This window comes from Thermobia domestica, chromosome 6 (genome assembly GCF_964235325.1).
Source record: "Thermobia domestica chromosome 6, izTheDome1.hap1.1, whole genome shotgun sequence".
Lineage (NCBI taxonomy): Eukaryota > Metazoa > Arthropoda > Insecta > Zygentoma > Lepismatidae > Thermobia > Thermobia domestica.
The window spans coordinates 117,417,036-117,439,794 of record NC_137459.1 but is presented as its reverse complement, the minus strand read 5'-3'; positions in this window follow the sequence as shown (position 1 = coordinate 117,439,794).

The window sequence follows — 22,759 nt, the reverse complement described above, 5'->3', positions numbered from 1 at the left end:
TATGGAAGTATTAACTATTCACATATACTCGTACAGTACATATTATACGCATACATACTTATTATTGTTATTATTATTATTATTATTATTATTATTATTATTATTATTTGTAGCAGTAGTGGTAGTAGTAGTAGTAGAAGAAGAAGAATATTTGAGTATTCTACCTTATTGAAACATGGGCCTTGGCAGTGCGTGAATTTTGAACCCCAGGTTGTAAGAAATGCACCAATAAACTATGGTCGTGAAAGTCCATGTGTTTGACTTTACATTTATATGCTTATAAGTGGTTTAAAAAACACGAACAAAAGTGCACCAAATTCTGACACTGTTCTGCAGCGGTACAGTAATAAATTTGCAACTGTGGTCAAATCCAATTAGAAAAATTACAGTAGTAAAGTGGACGGTTAATTTAAGTTGTTTTAATTATTTTAATGCGTTCATGTAATTATTTTTTTAAAAAGTACTTTTTCCTTTGTATTCTGGCGTAAACATTCTTCATTTGCTGCAAGTACTAAACAAGTTCAATAAACACATGCCAGACGAAACCTGTTTGGTGAAGTCAATAAAACATTTGGGGGACGAACCTCATTGCCTCCTTCTCGTGGCCATACACATATTTAGACTAATTTTCAGACTTGCTGGCAGAAAAGAACAACGTGGTAAGTGAACAGCTTTCAATACTATATTCTAATTCAAAATACAAGTAGTGAGTTCTAAGTATAGATGCCTACATATTACCGGTTGGAAATATAGTGTGATCCCAGCTTGTGCTAAGTGAGCTTTGTAATGGACAAACAGCATGTGCGAGGTTTTTCTCAGGGTTCTCTGGCACCCACAATTTTTCGTTTATTTTATAGTTGAGTAGTGGATACGTAACAGTTCAACTTATACGTATGTTGCAGGCAGCTTGCCTATAGTGCTCCTCGATAGTATTATTTCAAGGAGTAATATAATACTTCAAAATCATGAATGATGTTCGAAAGGATACGTTTAAGTTTTAATTTATGAAATCAACAAGAACGATACGTCGTACCGTGCTCGAAATACATCACTGCATACAAGAAAATTATCCGAACTTTTGGACATCACTGGATACAAGAAAATTAATCGGTCTGTTGGATGCAATATCAACCATCCAGCTCCAGGATGTGAGCTACTTTATATATTTAGAATTCAATAATCATAGGAAGTATGAGACCTTTTTGCACAATACAGCCGATACCAATGAATTTCGATTGAATTATAAGTCACCTTAAAATCAGCAATGCAATTAATGGCATTGTAAGTGTAAAAAATTTGGATTTACCAATAGAAATTAGTGGCCAACACATTTGGGCAGTGCTAGCCACATGTGGAAATGTGCAACTATTAGGACATGACAATGGTTAGGGCATTTTATATTTCGAGCACAATGGTATTCAAATTCGTAAGATGTAATTGCAACAATATATTCCCTCGAAAATAGTTATATAAGGCTATCGTGCTACTGTCATATACCAGGGTCATACAATCCACATGTCACAAATCCCTCTCAACATCTTCGGCTCGGCAAACCCAGATTCGATTCGCGAAGGCAGTTTATGTAGTTCGGATCCGACGTTAAGTTATAGGTCCAAGTTTTATATAGCCTCGCTCCTGAACGCTAAACTCTAATTCAACCAACCAGGCATCTCAACATTACATTTGATTAGTAACTGTCATCAAGAAACGAAAGCCTTGGTGACTACATGTTCGGATGCTACGCCTATGCAAATATCGGAACTGTTTAGTGGCAAATATATCACATCTGAGAAACCTCATCCAACACTGTACCCTCGGAAAAATCTCTATTACGACAGAAAATGAACCATCAGTTCCTAATTTTAATGATATATCAACATTTCCTAAGTTAGTGATCACGGATATTAGCAACACTACCAGTACCAAGTGCATAAATAATGGTCAAAAGAAGATCAATGAAGAATATGAAGAGAAGATCAATCTAACTCGTCCACCGGTGAAGGTCATGGAAGTTCAAACTCTTGAGACAATAACAAAAAACGTAGAAGTGTTTGCTTCCTCCACTTCAGCTGTTAACATTCACGATAGTGTGTGTGTGCCTCCCCCAGTACCTATCAATGAGCTAAGTAACAAAAGTTTTTGTTTTGTTTTGTTTTGTTTTGTTGATAGTGAACCAAGAACACCGCAGAATACAAAAAAGTTAAATATACGAAATGCAGATTCATGAAATTAAATTGCTCTGTGGATCAACCCGTGGCACATTTTAATAAACCACATGTGAACAAGCCCAGATGTTCTGATACGGCATATGCAAGTCTTTAGCCCTCTAGTTTTGAATACTTCAAGTCCAGCTTTCCGTGACACCTAGTTACTAGGACATCGTCACGTCACCTATTATTAGGACGACCATACGTCCCGTTATGACCGTTACAGTCCCGTTTTCGGGGTGTGTCCCGTCAGTAGATGGAAAAAAGAAGTATTTTTCTCGTTTTATGCAAGTGAAAGAAGTAAACGACAAACCCAGACCTTACGGGCATGGCGAGAAATGCTGGTAGCTTAGCACCTAGCAGGCGAGGGTGCTGGTTGGGTGTTGGCAACAATGGAACAGTCAGTAAAACGAAAGGAGGTGTTTGTTGTCTACAGAAGGGCTTTTTCTTCTGAGGACTATGTGCGTCCCGAGCAGTCTGTTGTGCAATTTGAGTGCGGAACGAGGATTTATGTATTTGTTTCTAGACGTGCTGACGAAGGGTTACACGCGGATATTTTAAAATTAGTGATCCTTAGTTGTGGCTATTCCTACACTCTGATAAGTAATTTATGCTTAGTACACTTGGAATTAATTGACTCATCCCCACACCCCATAATAAGCACCTTGATAAGATGGCAACATTGGACCTCCCAAGTTAGTAAATCTGACTTACTGAATGCAATAGGAACTTCAAGAAAATATGATTGGAGTAATTTATGTATTCAATTAATTATCCACTTAGGAATTCTTGAGTTCATATCTTCGACACGCGATACAAAACGTTTCACTAATTGCATTTGTAAGTAATATATATTTGCTCGACACAGAAAGTAAATTTTAATTTTTGTCTTATAAAAAATGTGATTAAAATACTACTCTAAGCTACAAAATAGGTGATTATGTTACTATAATTTAAAATGCATTTTAAACTGGAAATTTGATATTTGTTCCACTGATTTTAGTAGTTTACTATATAGTTTTATTCCTATGTGGGGTAATGAGCTGTGAGTTTTTGTTAGTCGGAAATCTTGCACAGGAATATGATTTATGGTTGTACTCTTTTTTTTCCTCTTCCACTAAATATGTTTGCAGAACAATTTTTGAAGAATGAGTTTCACCATGTGCATATAATTTGAAGAACCAAACAACTATCTCTACAAAAATTGTTGCGGAAGTACCACAGAATTCTGAAACTCAGATATTTGGATAGGGCACATGCTAGTTACTAAGTGAAGTCTTGACCCGACTGCGGTAGGTCCCATGGTTTTGGAGCTATGGACCTTTAAAGTTCAGTTTTTCATGTTTTCGGCAGCCTGTAAATCCGAAAGGAAACATTTGTGCACCCAGATTCGTCTATACTTTTTGTTTTATCTTGGCGTCAGGAATCACCTCCCAAACGTTGTCATTGCTGTTTTGAAACGCCCGATATATATATATATATATATATATATATATATATATATATATATATATATATATATATATATATATATATATATAAATCATCGAAAATGACCAATATCAAGGAACGCTTTAGTAATAGTAAAAAGTAAGTGACTAACGAAACATATTACTATTTTTTTCTTAATTTAACCCAGCGAAGCGGATAGCTGATGCCAGTATATATATATATACTGGCATCAATTATCCGCTTCGCTGGGTTAAATTAAGAAAAAAATAGTAATATGTTTCGTTAGTCACTTACTTTTTACTATTACTAAAGCGTTCCTTGATATTGGTCATTTGATCGAGGTCATTGAAAATTTGATCGAGGTCGGTCCGGTGGTTCAAGAGTTATTAAGTTTAATTTTTAATATACCTCATCCTCCTACCCTCTCCCACAAGTTCTACCGTCAAAGTGAAATGATAGAAAACATTTCAGGCCCGAACCTCTCTACGTTAAAAGTTTGATCGAGATTGATAGTTTGGTTTAAGAGTTATTAAGTTTTACTTATTTTTCAACTCCTTCCTCCCCCAACCCTAAGTTCTATCGTCAAAGTGAATAGATAAATACCATTCCACGCCCGATTCTCATCTATGTTGAAAATTTGATTGAGATCGTCAGGTGGTTCACGAGTGAAGTCACAAAAACTGTCACTTTCATTTTTATTTTTTTATATATATATATTTCCACCTCCCCTCCCCTACGCTGCACCGTGTAGGTTAAATTATAAAAATTATCTCAAGCCCGAACATCATCTATGTTGAAAATTTGATCGAGATCGGTTGGTGGTTCAAGATTTCAGTTTTTTTATATATTTTTTATATATAAATCTCCTCTTCTCCTTCCCTCCTAGGCTCTACCGTCAAAGTGAAAATATATTTTAAAAATTTCCTGACCCGAACCTCATCTATGTTGAAAATTTGACCGACATCGGTCGAGTGGTTCAAGAGTTAAGTTTTATTTATTTTTATGTATCTGTCCCCTTCCCCTCCCCTAAGTTCCACCGCCAAAGTGATATGATAAATAACACTCCAGGTTCGATTCTGATCCGTACTGAAAATTTGATTAAGATCGGTCGGGTGGTTTAAGCATAATGAAGTCACAAAGACAGCTACTTTTATTTTTATTCATTTTACATATACATCTCCCCCTCCCTAACCCCTAGGTTGCACCATAAAGGTGAAATGAAGAAAACATCCCAGGTCCGAACCTTATCTATGTTTAAAGTTTGATCGAGATCGGTACGGTGCTTCAAGAGTTATTAAGTTTCATTTTTTTCATGTATTTACCCTCCTCCCCTCCACCTCCCCTAAGATCTACTGTCAAAATGAAATGATAAAAAGCTTTCCAGGTTGTAACTTCATATATGTCGAAAATTTGATTGACATCGATCGGGTGGTCCTAGAGTTATTAATTCACGAACATAGTCACTTCTATTTTTATATTTATTAGTTCTTGTATATCTCCCCCTCCCTACGTTGCTGCATGACCTCATCTACATTGAAAATTTGATCAAGATCGGTCGGGTGGTTCAAGAGTTATTAAGTTTTATTTATTTATTTATATGTCCCCCTCCTCCCCCAACCCTAAGTTCTACCGAAAATGTATATAGCTAAAAACACTCCCAGGCTAGAACCGCATCAACGTTAAAAATTTGATCTAGATTGGTAGGGAAGTTCAAGAGATTAACAGTCACAAACATAGTCACTTTCAATTTTATAATATATACTAGCCTTTGGAACTCCACACCCAGACCCCCGAGTCTGCTCGGCCTACGGCCTCGCATTTCTTATCTATCGGCCTTTGCATCAGCAGTGAATTTCGTAAACTTGCTCTTCATATTTTCTGAATCTGCCGATCCGGGGGCTTCGCCCCCACACATTGTCTTTGCTCGGCCTACGGCCTCGCACCTCTTCAACCCACAATTCTATCGTTTCTTTTCCTATTTCAACTATCTAAAAGATAAGATTTTGTATCCCAGGAAAACGCCCATTTAAAGAGCAAAGGAATTTCTTCATCCCCCTTTAGACCCCTAAAAATTAAAAGTATTAACTTTTGGCAATTTTCCTGTCGGTTAGTTCTGGAAGGCTACAATCATGCCAAATTTCATCGTTCCAATCTTGCCGGAAGTGCCTAAACATTATGGGGTGTAAAAGACGTCCCATATAAATAACATGGGAAAGATTTTTCAGTTTCCCATAAAACCACTCTATGGTTGGAAATTTTTATTTGTGATGATTCACTTAGGTAACATTAACGAAAACGTACAAGCATACCGAATTTCAAGTTTTTATTCCAATTCTAAGTACCTAAAGCATCAGATTATAGGTCCGAAGAAAAGTCCGTTTAAATAACATGGAAAAATTTTTCATCCCCTCTTTAGACCCCTAAAAATTAAAAATAATCACATTTGGCAATTTTCCTGTCGGTTAATTCCGGAAAACTACAATCATGCCAAATGTAATCATTGTAGCCCTACAGAAAGTGCTCAATAATTTATGTCAGCTCATGTAGTTTTATATATAGTTAGGATTAGGATAGGATATATATATATAAATATATATATATATATATATATATATATATATATATATATATATATATATATATATATATATAGAGAGAGAGAGAGAGAGAGAGAGAGAGAGAGAGAGAGATAGATAGATAGATAGATAGATATAGATATAAAGCCAAGTTCGTCAGCCTGCGAAAGTGTTGAGATGAGGATGGATCAGTGGCAGCTAATGTTAGTGTTGCAGCGTTGCACAACGACCAAGTATTTCAAGAAAAAAATATTATTAGCAATAGTAGTAAAGAACAGAAAAAATACTTTCTAATACTCCCATATATACTTTAAATAACATACTTTTTTACTTCTGTATCTGTCCGTTTCGTTAATCCGTTTTAAAAAGCGAAAAATAATCCGTCACAGAGTCTCTAATTTATATTGTGTTGCAGCGAGCACACAACGACCAGATTCCTTCAGCGCGGGAATTGGAGCGAATGTTAAGTCTCCTTTCCCCTATCTCAGAAGTTAAAGGGACTGGTCGTTGCAGTGCTTCTGCAACACAGCACGGTTTCCAGTGAATGAGAAGGTTTTTCACGCTAAATAAGCTTTCTGAATTTTATTTCGCTAGCAATTAACAAATGGAATTAGTTTTTATGCATTCATATTTTTAAATTACGGTACTTATACTGAAGCAAATAAATATAATGACATAAACAAAAGTGATAGTAGAATTACAAAATAAGAAAGAAAATATATAGTAGAACAGAAAACGAATGAAAGTAGACCCGCATTTACAAGTTAATTCTTATCTTATATAGATAATGAAGGATTCTTCTACAGTAATTTGTGAACCAAATATTAATAAGTCAATACGCAGGGTCCCCCCTCTGTGGATAGTATTTTAGTACATACATATTTCTTTTATAAAATAAGTATATTTTATACTCTTGATAAAACTGTATGGTGGGGAACGCCACATTGAATTTGGGGCTAGTTAGCAATGCTAAGAGGCGTAGCCACGAGGGGGGCCACTGGATCCGGACCTCCCAAAAATTTCGAAACTTGACTAACATTTGTAGACTTTCCTTACGAAATATACTTGTTTAACAGAGAAATGATTGATGTATGCTAAATATTTTATTTTACGCCTCATCATGTGCTCTTTCTTTTCTTACAGAAATAATCGTTCTATCATTTTTTTTAAAAAAAAATATAGGTGACAATAATTAAGAATTACTTATCTTTTCGGGTACAGTATAAGACAGGTTCGTTATTACGTAGACCAGCGTTTCCCAACCGGTGCGCCGCGGCACACTGGTGTGCCGTGAATGGGCCGCTGGTGTGCCGCGAGGAATCGAAACAAACCTAATAATTTTATAGGAATCAAATCATAAAACGTAGGGAAAAATGTATTTCACATTACTATGAACTTCTATTATGAATCTACAAGTTTAAGTTTCATACCATATTACTGTTAGTAGTAATGGGGTCACTTTGCCTCACTTTTTGGCCCCTGGGTCCCTGCCTCAGGACCCATGGTCCCTGGCCAGGGTCAATGACCTAGGGGTACATAGGACCACCCCCTCTAAATTTTGGCAGGGGTACCTTGGCCCACCCCCTAAATTTTGGCAGGGGTACATAGGACCACCCCCCTTAAATTTTGGAAATTGCCAAATCTAAAAATTTGGTATGGTAGCCTAGGACCATAGTATGTACCTCTATTAGTATTGGGTGTCTATGTCGTTCCCTTTCATGAGTAAAAAATTGCCAAAAATTCAAATTTCGGAGGTTTTTGACCTAATTTATCCCCTTTGATGAGGTGTTATTACCCTATATAGTTATATGGGCGTATACAGGGGTCCATTACCTTTCATAAGACATGGGTATATTAATGCACCCCTTTAAATTTTTGGGAGGGGTACCTTGGCCCACCCCTTCAATTTTGGAAATTGCCCAATTTCAACATTGGGTATTATAGTATAGGACCCTAATATGTACTATGATAAATTTGGGTGGTCCACCTCATTCCCTTTTAGGGGTACATAGGACCACCCCCCTTAAATTTTGGAAATTGCCAAATCTAAAAATTTGGTGTGGTAGCCTAGGACCATAGTATGTACCTCTATCAGTATTGGGTGTCTATGTCGTTCCCTTTTATGGGTAAAAAATTGCCAAAAATTTAAATTTCGGGGTTTTTTGACCTAATTTATCCCCTTTGATGAGGTATTATTACCCTATATAGTTATATGGACGTATACAGGGGTCCATTACTTTTCATAACATATGGGTATATTAATGCACCCCTTGAAAAATTTGGGAGGGGTACCTTGGCCCACCCCTTAAATTTTGGAAATTGACCAATTTAAACATTGGATATTATAGTACAGGACCCTAATATGTATCATGATAAATTTGGGCGGTCCACCTCGTTTCCTTCCAGGGGCACAAAATTGCCAAAATATAAACGTAAGCAATACGTTATACCACGTGTTTGATTTTTGGTCGATTTTATCCCCTTTGATGAGATGTTATTACCTTATATGGTTATATGGTCATGTATAGGGGTTCATTACCTTTCATAAGATATCGGTATATTTGTACACTCCTTTAAAAATTTGGGAGGGGTACTTTGGCCCACCCCTTAAATTTTGGAAATTGCCCAATTTAAACATTTGGTATTATAGTACCGGACCTTAACATGTATTATGATAAATTTGGGTGTTCCACCTCGTTCCCTTTTAGGGGTACAAAATTGTCAAAATATAAACGTAAGCAATACGTTGTACCACGTGTTTGGTCTTTTGGCCCAATTTATCCTCTTGGATGAGGTTCTATTACCTTATATGGTTATATGGTTATGTATAGGGGTCTATTCCCTATCATAAGACATAGGTACATTTGTGCACTCCTTTAAAATTTTTGGGAGGGGTACTTTGGCCCACCCCTTAAATTTTGGAAATTGCCCAATTTAAACATTTGGTATTATAGTACCGGACCTTAACATGTATTATTATGATAAATTTGGGTGTTCCACCTCGTTCCCTTTTAGGGGTACGAAATTGCCAAATTTTAGTACAACCACGTGTTTGGTCTTTTGGCCCAATTTATCCTCTTGGATGAGGTCCTATTACCTTATATGGTTATATGGTCATGTATAGGGGTCCATTACCTATCATAAGACATAGGTACATTTGTGCACTCTTTAAATTTTTTGGGAGGGATACTTTGGCCCACCCCTTAAATTTTGGAAATTGCTCATTTTATATATTTGGTATTATAGTACTGGACCCTAACATGTATTATGATAAATTTGGGTAGTTCACCTTGTTCTCTTTCATGCGTAAAAAAAAATTGCCAAATTTTACTACAACCACGTGTTTGGTATTTTGGTTCACCCCTTGGATGAGGTCCTATTACCTTATATGATTATATGGTTATGTATATTGGTCCATTCCCTATTATAAGACATGGGTATATTGATGCACCCTTTAAAAAATTTGGGAGGGGTATCTTGACTCATCCACTCAGTTTTAGAAATTGATTAATATAAGCATTTGGTATCTTCGTACAGGTCTTCAATATGTACCACTATAAATTTGGATGGTCCACATCGTTCCCTTTCATGGGTAAAGAACTACCAAAAATCAAATTTCGGATGTTATTGACCCCTATTTAATACGTTATATGGTTTATTACCTCTATATGTTTATGTTCTCTTTTAAATTTGGGAATTATCAAATAACAAAATTCGGTAAACGTTTTCTAGGACCCATTGGTATTCCTCTTATGGCCAAATATTCAAAATTTAAAGGTTATTGACCGGCTTTATTATTGAATAAGTACAGGATTTATTACTTTTTCATAAGACACAGGTGTATTTGTGTACCAATCTTAAATTTTGGGAGGGGTACATTTCTTATTGTCATATCAATAATTGGTAATTGTTCTTTGGGGAAATCATTGTGAAATATGAGTATGATCACGTGATCAGTTATTGACCTATGATGGGATTAGGAGTCCAGGACATTGGTACATTTAAACTTTGTAGGATAATTTGAGAATGCGTCATTGGTATTGATTATTCCCCGCCAAATATAAACGTAAGCAATACGATGTACCACGTGATTGACCTTGATGAGGTAGTGTACAGGGATACATAGCTATCCTTATTGAATCTTATGACTCATAGTCTTAAGGGAATACATGCTACAACACTGGCAAAGTTATTGTTGATGCAATTTCATTGGTTGATCACTATCTTTCGTGCAATCTGATTGGTTGATCACTATCTTTCGTGCAATCTGATTGGTTGCTGATTTTCAAATCTTTGCTGTATTCAGTTTTAAGTTTTGTTTAACATTTAAAAATCTTGGTTTCGTTCAACATTTTGCACTCACTGATAAATATGATCAAAACCGTTTATTTGTTAATCGAATAGTTAAAAAACCGGATAATGTTTGACGGTTAACCGTGAAACGTAAAATTTTTTAGTTTGAAAATTTTTTGTTTGAAAGTTTTTGTTTGAAAACTCTTGTTTCAAATTTGTTTGAATTTTTTGTTTCAGAATTTTGTTTGAAATTTGTTTCAAAATTTTTTGTTTGAAAATTTTTTGTTTGAAATTTTTTTGTTGCAAAATTTTGTTTGAAAATTTTTTGTTCGAAATTTTTTTTTTGAAATTTTTCGTTTCCAAATTTTTTTTTGTTTCGAAAGTTTTGTTTTGAAATTTTTTGTTTGAAACTTTGGTTTGACATTTTTAAAAGTTTGTGCACTTGTTAGTAAAGAACCGGAACTGTTAGAACTAAAACCTCTGGCAACATTGTGGTGCAATAGTACACGTCAGAACATGGTGCAATAGTACACGTCAGAACACGATAATGCAACGTCATCAGTTTTGCATCATATATAAGTATCGTTGGAGTTAGTATTCATAATAACGTCATCATGGCTACTTGTCTGCAGTTTCTAAACACACGTGATGTGATGAAATCATTTACCAAGATTACTGATTTACAACAGAATGTACCTTATAGAATCTTAGCTAGCCAAATGATCCCTACAAAGTTTGGATTAAGAATCGTAGTGAAGCTTGAAAATGATAAGAATATAATTTTACCAGCAAGATATTTACCCATGGAGGCATCAAAACAAGAAGAACTGCTGCGTTTCTTAAATACTGGATCTGTATCTTTATGTTACAAAGGATTCTTGGGTCGAAGTCATCAATTTGAATTTAGTACATAGCCGGATTCGCCAGCCATTGTGATGAAATCATGAATCAGCACATTCCAATGACGTCAGCTGTAGTTGTATGAATTTGGTTGGTCGGCATGACGTCAGCAACTGTGATGAAATCATGAATTCAAACGTCAGCACATTCCTTACCAATGACGTCAGCAATAACTATAAACCAGCAAATACAGTGTCATCCCACGAAATCATTTGAGCAAGTGCTTTTCAGGAGGAAAGATGTGTACTTCTAACGATAAAGAGTTCATCTTCGCAAGCTATTATCCAATAAATATATTTCAAACAAAACATGTGATGATTGGTATCAGTGCTAGAACATTTGAACCAGTGATTCGATTGGGCAAAGCAGAACAATTTGGTGTGCAACTGACCTGTGAAGAATGGCAAATATTATGTTCACGAATCGACCAAATGAACGATTATTTTCATGATGAGCTAAATGTGACCATAGTCAAATCATTAGGCTCAAATCATGAAGTGGTGCTGCGTACAGTCCTCGAAGAGAAGATGGTGCTGTTACGTAAAAAGAGTACATTTCATGTCCATCGCAATATGGTGTATCTAACACAAACTGAATGGAACAAATTCATCAGCGTATTTCAGTGTGTGAAACATGCAGTGGAAGTGTGCAACAAAACTAGTATATTCCTGAAAAAGTACTATTTTGAAAAATGTGTTATGCATATTGTACAACATGTATCTAGATATTGTGATGGTTGTCAACATCGTTCGTGGGTGCATACCTGTATTGATAAACAGTTTATTTGTGATCAAATGGACATTGAGTTTCCACCAATTGATATCGCAATAGACCTTAAAAGACTTCAATTGGAATTAAAATTATATGCTAAAGACAAACTAGTGCAAGAAGTTCAAAATACATTGTATCGACAATATCCAGAACCACTATCTGGTATGGATGTATGTGGAGTGTAATAAAATGATCCATTTCAATGAATTGTGTTTTTTTCATTTCAAGTACAACCCTATGTTCTGACGTGTACTATTGCACCACAATGTTGCCAGAGGTTTAGTTCTAACAGTTCCGGTTCTTTACTAATGAGTGCACAAACTTTTAAAAATGTCAAACCAAAGTTTCAAACAAAAAATTTCAAACAAAACTTTCGAAACAAAAAAAAATTGGAAACGAAAAATTTCGAAACAAATTTTCAAAGAAAAAAATTCAAACTAAATTTTCTTCTAAGCAGTTCCGGTTCTTCACTAATGAGTGCATAAACTTAAAAATTTGAAACAAAAATTTCGAAACAAAAATGTTCAAACAAAAAATTTTAAACAGAAAAAAAATTCGAACATTTTTAAAACTAAAATTTCAAACAAATATTTTTTAGTTTTGAAACAAAAAAAATTTCAAACAAAATTTTGAAACAAAAAATTTCAAAACAAAAAAATTTTAAACAAAAAAAATTTGAAACAAAAATTTCAAACAAAAATTTTTTTAAACAAAACTAGAAACAAAATTTTCAAACTAAAAATTTCAAACGAAAAAATTTCAAACCAAAGTTTCAAACAAAAAATTTCGAAACAAAAAATTTTCAAACAACAAAACTTAAAACTGAATACAGCAAAGATTTGAAAATCAGCAACCAATCAGATTGCACGAAAGATAGTGATCAACCAATCAGATTGCACGAAAGATAGTGATCAACCAATCAGATTGCACGAAAGATAGTGATCAACCAATGAAATTGCATCAACAATAACTTTGCCAGTGTTGTAGCATGTATTCCCTTAAGACTATGAGTCATAAGATTCAATAAGGATAGCTATGTATCCCTGTACACTACCTCATCAAGGTCAATCACGTGGTACATCGTATTGCTTACGTTTATATTTGGCGGGGAATAATCAATACCAATGACGCATTCTCAAATTATCCTACAAAGTTTAAATGTACCAATGTCCTGGACTCCTAATCCCATCATAGGTCAATAACTGATCACGTGATCATACTTATATTTCACAATGATTTCCCCAAAGAACAATTACCAATTATTGATATGACAATAAGAAATGTACCCCTCCCAAAATTTAAGATTGGTACACAAATACACCTGTGTCTTATGAAAAAGTAATAAATCCTGTACTTATTCAATAATAAAGCCGGTCAATAACCTTTAAATTTTGAATATTTGGCCATAAGAGGAATACCAATGGGTCCTAGAAAACGTTTACCGAATTTTGTTATTTGATAATTCCCAAATTTAAAAGAGAACATAAACATATAGAGGTAATAAACCATATAACGTATTAAATAGGGGTCAATAACATCCGAAATTTGATTTTTGGTAGTTCTTTACCCATGAAAGGGAACGATGTGGACCATCCAAATTTATAGTGGTACATATTGAAGACCTGTACGAAGATACCAAATGCTTATATTAATCAATTTCTAAAACTGAGTGGATGAGTCAAGATACCCCTCCCAAATTTTTTAAAGGGTGCATCAATATACCCATGTCTTATAATAGGGAATGGACCAATATACATAACCATATAATCATATAAGGTAATAGGACCTCATCCAAGGGGTGAACCAAAATACCAAACACGTGGTTGTAGTAAAATTTGGCATTTTTTTTTTTACGCATGAAAGAGAACAAGGTGAACTACCCAAATTTATCATAATACATGTTAGGGTCCAGTACTATAATACCAAATATATAAAATGAGCAATTTCCAAAATTTAAGGGGTGGGCCAAAGTACCCCTCCCAAAAAATTTAAAGAGTGCACAAATGTACCTATGTCTTATGATAGGTAATGGACCCCTATACATGACCATATAACCATATAAGGTAATAGGACCTCATCCAAGAGGATAAATTGGGCCAAAAGACCAAACACGTGGTTGTACTAAAATTTGGCAATTTCGTACCCCTAAAAGGGAACGAGGTGGAACACCCAAATTTATCATAATAATACATGTTAAGGTCCGGTACTATAATACCAAATGTTTAAATTGGGCAATTTCCAAAATTTAAGGGGTGGGCCAAAGTACCCCTCCCAAAAATTTTAAAGGAGTGCACAAATGTACCTATGTCTTATGATAGGGAATAGACCCCTATACATAACCATATAACCATATAAGGTAATAGGACCTCATCCAAGAGGATAAATTGGGCCAAAAGACCAAACACGTGGTTGTACTAAAATTTGGCAATTTCGTACCCCTAAAAGGGAACGAGGTGGAACACCCAAATTTATCATAATACATGTTAAGGTCCGGTACTATAATACCAAATGTTTAAATTGGGCAATTTCCAAAATTTAAGGGGTGGGCCAAAGTACCCCTCCCAAATTTTTAAAGGAGTGTACAAATATACCGATATCTTATGAAAGGTAATGAACCCCTATACATGACCATATAACCATATAAGGTAATAACATCTCATCAAAGGGGATAAAATCGACCAAAAATCAAACACGTGGTATAACGTATTGCTTACGTTTATATTTTGGCAATTTTGTGCCCCTGGAAGGAAACGAGGTGGACCGCCCAAATTTATCATGATACATATTAGGGTCCTGTACTATAATATCCAATGTTTAAATTGGTCAATTTCCAAAATTTAAGGGGTGGGCCAAGGTACCCCTCCCAAATTTTTCAAGGGGTGCATTAATATACCCATATGTTATGAAAAGTAATGGACCCCTGTATACGTCCATATAACTATATAGGGTAATAATACCTCATCAAAGGGGATAAATTAGGTCAAAAAACCCCGAAATTTAAATTTTTGGCAATTTTTTACCCATGAAAGGGAACGACATAGACACCCAATACTGATAGAGGTACATACTATGGTCCTAGGCTACCACACCAAATTTTTAGATTTGGCAATTTCCAAAATTTAAGGGGGGTGGTCCTATGTACCCCTAAAAGGGAATGAGGTGGACCACCCAAATTTATCATAGTACATATTAGGGTCCTATACTATAATACCCAATGTTGAAATTGGGCAATTTCCAAAATTGAAGGGGTGGGCCAAGGTACCCCTCCCAAAAATTTAAAGGGGTGCATTAATATACCCATGTCTTATGAAAGGTAATGGACCCCTGTATATGCCCATATAACTATATAGGGTAATAACACCTCATCAAAGGGGATAAATTAGGTCAAAAACCTCCGAAATTTGAATTTTTGGCAATTTTTTACTCATGAAAGGGAACGACATAGACACCCAATACTAATAGAGGTACATACTATGGTCCTAGGCTACCATACCAAATTTTTAGATTTGGCAATTTCCAAAATTTAAGGGGGGTGGTCCTATGTACCCCTGCCAAAATTTAGGGGGTGGGCCAAGGTACCCCTGCCAAAATTTAGAGGGGGTGGTCCTATGTACCCCTAGGTCATTGACCCTGGCCAGGGACCATGGGTCCTGAGGCAGGGACCCAGGGGCCAAAAAGTGAGGCAAAGTGACCCCATTACTACTCTGTTCTGTACATTTCTAATGTTGAAAAAAGTATTTGTTGTCATTGTTATGACCATTATTGCTTCTTTATTGTCGCAGACTATTTCGCAATTTGGAAATTTAAAATATCATTCAATCCTTTCGACAAATTACCTATATTTGTGTTTTAAAACTAAAATAAATTTGTTTGTTCGTTCGTTATTTAGTGATCTTCCTTCTTAGTAAAAGGTTGGATACAGTTTTTAATAAGAAAGGGTATTTTTAAAAACTTGAGTCCGCTATTTGATTGCAATTTTTAAACTAGAATGAAAAATAAGCATAATGATTTACCACGGGGAAAAACCAGTGTTCGAGCTTTCTTCTCTGTGAGAAGGAGGTTAATAATTACAGAAAAAATACCACTGTGTTTTATATTTACAAATCTATAAGTGTGCCGCGAGAATCCAAGTAACACCCGTAGTGTGCCGCAAGTTGAAAAAGGTTGGGAAACGCTGACGTAGACGTATTGGACCGTCCTCAAATACTTTGGACCCCTCCCAGCTAACATGTTCCTATATCTGGCGGGTTTCAAGGTTGCTTTCCAGAACGTATGACATTAATAAACATTGTTTCGCCTCATGTGAAAGTATATTGTGTTCATCGTGCATTGCGTAACAACCAAGACGGATGGTTTGGAATGTAGTTTTTTTCTTTTACGCATATATATATATATATATATATATATATATATATATATATATATATATATATATATATGTGTGTGTGTGTGTGTGTGTGTGTGTGTGTGTTGATGTTTGAATAGGGTTGCCAACTCTGTCAAATAAAAAAGTCACTTCCTCAAAATTCTCTATGATATAGATCTCAGCGTGAAATATCTCTGTTCAAACCTATCCATGGAAAGGAAATGTACTATCGTGAACAAAAGTGCATTAACACATATATTCTGTATGTCCTTAGAACATTCACTAATAAGCTTAATAGATACATTGTGCTATAAATGAGAAACTGAAATTGATCAATCGGCATTGATCAATTTATTGTATTTACCAGTAACTACCCTTTCTTTAAAATTATCGAAACAGATGAACAAACGTATAATCATCTTTACGTGACAATTTTGGATTTGGAAAATGAAATTCACTCTTTAAACATATAGTCTCTGCTTCAACTATAGGAAATTGCTTTAAGAAGTCCTTTTCCACTCTTAATAAATGTATAAAATTCCTTGAAAGTAAATTTAAAATTTTCCTGATACAGTCCCTGTCATATCTCTAAAATTTTCTAAACAGGTCAACAAAGTATACTAATCGTTTATAGAAAGTGAAAGGTAACAGTTTTGAGTTTACAGAATGACAGCTACTTTTCAATACCTATACTTCGAACTACCTAGGTAGATACAAATTTAAAAAAAAAACGTTATTGGTTCGTTCCTAACATGTTCATGTAATGATATTTTCACCAAAGTGCATGCCGTAGTTAATTTATTCGTTGATCTGGAGACAATTTAGTGCCCATTAATAAACTAAATAACATACAATGGAGTAAAATTACAGAAATGATATCGTATTTTACAGTAATATCGCCGTGCAAGTTCAATAGTATAATAATAATAATAATAATAATAATAATAATAATAATAATAATAATAATAATAATAATAATAATAATAATAATAATAATAATAATAAATTTTCATTGCTCCTGTGCGGAAAGTGAGAATTAAATCAATCACATGTTTAGTCAAGGTAAGGAGAAAAGCCTAAACTGAATAAGACATTAAAGCGGGTCACAAACTGGGAATAAGAATAGTGCATGGTCTAAATAAAGGACGACACTGAAAGAGAAATCCAGAAACAGCAGGTAAACGGTGAAAAAAGAGTAGAAATTGTTGAAGTGGAAATATAAAATACAAATACGAATAGGAATGAGCACGAGTCGAGCCAAAATTCGACTCGACTCGAGTTCAATTCGAGTCGAGTCAAAGGTAATTTTCTTGAGTTGAGTTCCGAGTCAAGTCGGTGTTTTCGAGGTCGAGTTTGATAATGGCTCGTTCGCTCGTACAGCTCGTTTTAACTCGTTTTGAAATAATGGCCTGATTAGACCGGAAAGCGAAAGCCATGAGAAATGTAAGCAGTAATGTGGAATACTTTTAGTGCGTCTCGTCTCGTAATTTTAGTGCATCTCGTGGGGCAATTTTAGAGTATCTCGTCTCGTCTAGATAACGAGAAGACAAGAGGTTTTTTTTTATTATTACGAGATAGCCTCAAATGTCGTAATCATCAATATAAGTATATACTGTAGTTCTTAAAATCAAGGCTGAGAGCTGCACGGTCGAATTCTTGAGCCCAAGCTGAAGACCAACCCTAGTTGTGATATCAACCGGCTCGTCTCGTATCAACTGAGCGAACAGCTCGAGTCGGCTCGGTTGGGATGACCCGAGCCGGCTCAGTTGGAACGAGCCATCGACTCAGCTCAATTGAGCCGATGGGTCGAGTTTTCTCGGTTGGGATGGGTCACCTACTCGGCTCATGTGAACCGGTTCGAGCCAGCTAAGTTGAAACTAGTCCATCGGCACGTTTCGACTCAGCTCAACTAAGCCGATGGCTCAAATCGGCTCGGTTGGGTAAGCTGTTGGCTCGGCTCACTTCTCGGTTCGGTTTGATAGTGAATGAGCTGTAAGCCGAGCCGCTCGAGCCGTTGAGGAGCCTAAATCCGGTCCCAGCTGTTTTGAACATGTTTGGCTGAAGGCTATAACTTTTAAAAATTTTTGGTTCGAGCCCGAATACTTGCCCCTTCGGAACTCAAACCCAGAACGTGATCGATGTCCTTGCCTCCTGAAGACTTCTTGACGCCGAGATCGACAGTCAATTAGCTTCTACTATTCAGGTACAAACCGTATATCTTTTAAAGATTATACACGGTGTTGATATAATAATAATAATAATAATAATAATAATAATAATAATAATAATAATAATAATAATAATAATAGTAATAATAATAATATTAAAAGTTTTAAACTTGCCGTGAAATTTGACAAAACTTACTTAAAAGTAGAGATTTCGGGGAAAGGGTTCCGTACCTTCAAGACACACCTCTGCAACTACCAACATTTTAAACCAGAACGTTCCATTGAAGTTTCATGTAGGAAGTATTCTACTGTTTGTTTTAAGGAAAATAACTGTAATAAATACAACTGAATATCACGCAACAGTAAGGCATATGATAAACTAATTTTTAAAATATGCAGAGGTAAATATAAAAGCTTTGATACAAAATACCTACACAGAGCATAATTCAATGAGCTCTGAAATAGAATGTAACGAAATAGCCTATGAGATTCAGTATACAGAGCAATTGTTAGTTAAAGAATGGACATACACTATTTCGAGAATCGAGACAAGACCGGAAATGTTTACGATACTTTTCGTCTCGTCTCGATTCTCATCTCCAAAGAGAGACGATAATTTTGAGTTAGCCTTGACCTGTCTCAAATGTAAAATGTTAATTATCATGTTATTTTGTTTGTTTTAGAAACAAGATGAGAAATTTCTCTTCTCGTGAGCAACATTAAACCAAACCGAAATATTCTTTCGAAATGTCACGTTTCTGCTTGTAATGGTATGACCTGAGCGATAATTAGATTCTAGCTTTTAATTTTCTACGTGATAATAGTAATTATTAATCCTGAAGATTTGATGGTTCAAGTATTGAAACATCCGAGTATTCAAATATCTGAATATAATAAAACGTATGTTATCGCGGATCAACCGCCATCAAAAACCCTAAAGTTAAAAAAAACGTGCACCTTGACCAATGGACCGCGATCGCTACGCGGTAAACGATTCGTTTTTAGTCTGGTACTGGTTACGTTAGGTTTCTTTGTCTCCGCTTGCAAACTTGTATGTTACTTTTCTTCGATTCAAAATGTCTTTCGTATTTCTATTATGAAGTCGTTAAAATTAATAACGTGAGTTGTTCTTGAACCGTTGGATCAAAGTTTATTTCTTCTCCACACGAAACTACAAATATAACACATTGAATTCTCATACTCTCCATTTCTTTCAAAGCAGTCGCCATTACCTGGTCAAAGACTTATTTCCACCACGATTCATATTAACCAAAATAATTTCATTTTTCGGAAGCGGAACTTTCACTTTCCGGATTTCGGAAAATTATGGAATTCAGTTAAACTCCGGAATTCAGAAGAATTTCGGAACTCGGAAAGAAATCCGGAATTTAGAAAATTTTGGAATTAAGAAAAACTCCGGATTTTTTCGAATTCCAGAATGTTAACGAAATCAGAAATTTCCAAATTCCGGATTTTTCCGAATTCCGGAATTATTCCAAAATCGGAATTTTCCGAATTCCAGAATTTGTCCGGTTTTACTTTCGGGAGTCCGAAAAGTAATAATTACGGAATTGGCTATCCCTAGTTTATACACAACCTTTCAGAACACTAAGCTAGTAGCTGTCTACAAACAAACAAGTAATGCAAAGCATTTTGTATCCTGCAATACGTCATGTATTAAAATACGACAGCAGTTTCAGTATCTAACCAGAAATTGCATGTATCTAGCTATTGGAAGCTGAGGTATGAAGAATTGTATTGTGTCTTATACAACCCTGCAAACCACTGAATATCTAAACGGCTTTCGTTAAATCCAAGTTGTAGTACTCACAGTTACATCCATTTGTGTCTATATGATCGTGTTACTAAGCTTACGATATGATAGCGTTAGTAAGTCTTTCTCTGCCCTCCCGTAAAGTTGTTATACGATCTACTACAGAATAAAGAACCAATTACCAATTTAACCAAGTTGTTGTATTACTACACATCTGCTCCCGTTTCTGTCAACACTGGTCGATCTCGTTGACGCGACATATTTGCTTTTTAATACCCCATTCTTCGTTTACTGAACTAAAAAGTAACTATTCTGAAATATACTACTGCGCATGCCTCGTAGATAAATATTTCTGATGCCAATAGTTTCCGTTTTGTCCATGGAATGTTCTTTTTCTTATTCCCAGCATGACCCTTTTATTACATTATATGAAGAGCATGTAGGTCTAAATACTTCATGTATTACATAGAATAAAGGTTTAACTCTTCCAGCAAAGAAGAAACATGTGATCATATTATACAACCAACAGAAGTGGTAGCTGGCAATATAGTGGTCGTAATCCCTAACGACACAGAGAGTGAACTATGCCCTCCCTGCTGGTCTAGTGGCTAGCACGTGCGTCTTTGGTGTATGGTGTCCCGAGTCCGATTCCCGGCGGGAGAGAATCTATGATTTTTAACTGTTCTCGATGTTTCTGTGTTCGTGTTCCTGTCGTTATAAGTTATTAGAAAAAGCAAGTTAAACGAGTGAAGGAAGTAAAATTAGCAATAAGAAAGTTACTGAAACACGTTCGGTGTGTCAGTTTTAAAAAAAAGTGGACAAAGCACTGGCTTTTCGCGCCGTCCATGCGAGTTCGAATCTATCTCGTCTTGATTCTTTATCCATTTGAGAGAAAGTATTGTTCCAGGTAGTCACTCTTTTCGTATTTTTCGCTGTCGCTCACAGTTAAAGTAACTGACTATTCTTATTCTTTCTACGAATGATGGATCTTCTCTTTGGTTTCATGTCAAACATGCTCACGTAATGAAAAGACGCTGTCGATAATAATAATAATAATAATAATAATAATAATAATAATAATATGAAATATTAGTAGCTAACTCGTGTGTGTATTTCGACAATATAATTTTATATTATTATGTAGAAATAAGTAAGGCTGGCTGGCGTCCGCCCCCCTAATTTTTTCGATGCGCCTTATGGGTCCACGGTGTCCAACGTTGGTCCCATCCCACTATCACCTCCTGTTCTCTCGATATAAGTTATCGACATTTTGCGTAAAGAGGGCTCTGCCGTGGCCCCATGACTACCCATGACAATGACTCTTCGTTCATTTTGCATTGAAATCGCTTATTTTTCTGAGTACTATGAGTGCATACTGTCCAACGTTGCTCCCATCACTACAATTTCCCGTTCTCTCGATATAAATTGCTAATATTTTGTTTGTAAGGGAGATATGGCGTTACAATCATTACATTTGAAGAAGAATTGAGGAAGATATTGCCTTGCCACAAACAACACTTATTATTATTATTATTATTATTATTATTATTATTATTATTATTATTATTTTACTTACCACTAATGTTGCCTACCTTTACTTGTATTGCAAAGTGTTATTAAAAAGCAAATCAAATAACACTCCTCGCCATTCACGCTCCCGAACTCGAAATATATGATTTACAGTTCTCTATGTTAGACGAAAGCACATTTATTATATTATTCTTTCAAATACCACGTTTCACAAGTTACTTCACTTTCAATATGTAATTCCATATCATCACTAATAATCATCTTGTTCCGATAGAAAATAACCCCCTCCTGCAAAAAGAAAAAAAGCCTGACCGTAGCGAAAGGGCGTGAACCTTCTTTAGGCGATTAATCGGGTCCAATATTTCAAAAAAAGAGGATAAGTCCCTGCACACAAATATTTCAGTAATAGAGGGAAAGTTATTCAAACTTTCTGAATACCTATTTATGGGCGAAATTTGGTTCCCTTGGAACTTTTTAAGAGTTTGAAGGGCCGCCATTTTGAACATTTTCATCTGATTATTCTGGTTAACGAACTCATCAGGATATTTCAACAGTTAATGTTTGTGCCAAGTTTCGTCTCAATCCGCTGAAAATTAGGGTGGTTATAGCATTCACAAATAGCGTTATATATATGCACAGATAGATAAATAAATAGACACACAGAGGGAGAGAGAAAAAGTGTTTTGCTCCCTTCTCGCACCTGTGGTGCGTCAGAGCTAAAC